General features: G+C 43.3%; 1 pseudogene; it reads left to right on the top strand.

Annotated features, from left to right (window-relative positions):
• The first annotated feature begins 585 nt into the window (after positions 1-585).
• Positions 586-708, top strand: LOC132648859 (small nucleolar RNA SNORA17; annotated as a pseudogene).
• Positions 709-1,821: the final 1,113 nt, after the last annotated feature.

The raw sequence follows: 1,821 nt of genomic DNA, 5'->3' as shown, positions 1-1,821 counted from the left end.
CCTTTATGAAAGTTGCCTGGGTCACGGTGTCTCTTCACAGCAATAAGCAATTTTGCACTAAGACAATAGGCAATTTAAAGAAAGAGAGAGAGAAAAGGAAATGGCATGAGAAAAATAACCAAAGGAATTGGAGCAAAACGGGTATGGACATTCTTTGTGAAAGGTCTATATTTAGTACACAAAGGCATATACTGCTGTCCCCAAAATGTTGCCTTTGTGCCTGAATTTGCAGATCCTAGGTGCCAGAGGACCTACTGATGGCCTTGCTCTGGCCCAAAAAGGAAGACTTCTTTTCTACCCATGGCATCTAGCAACATCTAGTCCACCCCATATTAATTCATTTTCTACCCCACTAGTATTCTCCAGTTGCCAGAAGGATCTGAATTGACCTCTTAATGATAATTATTTGTTCAGCATCAGGGACGAACAATCCTCTTTTTCCTTTATTACTTGTAGCCCAAGAACCCTGGCACTGTGAAGCACATCACTATCTCTTTGAATACCCCATTGACAACTGATTGATGAGAATATAACTGACTCTTTCTGATCTCAGTGGCTTATAGAGAACAATACTGAGATGTTTCTAATACCCCTAGAGGCATCGCAGGTATGCCTGCTGTGCCCCGGTAGGTGGCAGAGAGGAGAGAAGCCATGTCTATGTTCAGTGTTCTAACCAATGAACATCTCAGTGATTAGGGACCTGACATTCCCTAAAAAGAGCGAGGAGAGACGGTCCTACAGAGCCACAAGTACAGGATCTTCACAACACAGAGCACAACACGCTATCTGAAAGGAGTCCCGGTGAGGTTCCAGGAAAGGGTAGCAGAAACCAGAGACCTGTACCAGCCCAATGAGTCATGGCAATGAACATTTCCAAGTAAAGAAGTGTGGGTCGAAAGGAGTACACTGTGGGACACACTGTTACAAACTACAGCTTGCACAACAATATTTTTCTTTGTTGTGGGGAAGGTTGCAAGAGGGGAGGGTGGGCATGAAGGGAGGGGGAGATGAGTGGGATAGGGGTGCGTGATGTGACAGTCACAAAGAACTAATAGAAAGTTTTAAAAAGGATGTTCCTACCGCTACTGGATACTTACACACGTCACAGAGCATTAGAAAAGAGTCTTTCTTGGCAACTGAACCACAACTTCAGTCTCCTGTAGCACAAGAGTTTTTTTTTTTTTCCAGGACTTTATACTGCACGGAGTTGAAATAAAATTGCAGGCATTAGAAAGTCTGAAGATGAAGGATAGAACATTTGTCAAATTTTCACATTGCCAATATATTTACTTTCTTCAGTGTTGTATTTTGTGATGTGTGTGTGTGTGTGTGTGTGTGTGTTCCTGTATATATGTATACCATAGTGCCCTTGTGGGAGTCAGAAGACAACTTTTGAGAGTCAGTTCTCTTTCTTCACCTTGTTGACACAGGAAAGCTCTTGTTTCTGCACAGAATCATTTCAGAAGAGCTAGCCTCGGCCTCGAGGTGATTCTTCCCAGCCCCCATCCTGCACAGGATTCAATGTGTACCACAGCATCTGGCATTTGTATGGTATTTCAGAGAGTTGAATTCAGGTCATCGGGCTTGCTCAGCACATGCTTTACCCACTGAGCAATCTTGACAGCCTGGTATTTTCTTCTTCAGAATTCAAATGGGTCACTTGATTCTTCTGTCTAAAGCTTCACTTAAGATGGCCCTGAAAAATCTGGTGTTTCAGCTGCCTCCCAAAACATCCCCTTTCCACCTGTCTACAATTCTGCTCTGTGTCCTTCCTGCCTCTTTTATTTACTTATTTCTGACACATGCCCCATATGTCTGGCT

The sequence above is a fragment of the Meriones unguiculatus genome, chromosome 17 (assembly GCF_030254825.1).
Source record: "Meriones unguiculatus strain TT.TT164.6M chromosome 17, Bangor_MerUng_6.1, whole genome shotgun sequence".
In the NCBI taxonomy this organism is placed as follows: domain Eukaryota; kingdom Metazoa; phylum Chordata; class Mammalia; order Rodentia; family Muridae; genus Meriones; species Meriones unguiculatus.
Note: the sequence above shows the minus strand (reverse complement) of the source record. Positions and strands in the feature narration are given on the sequence as shown.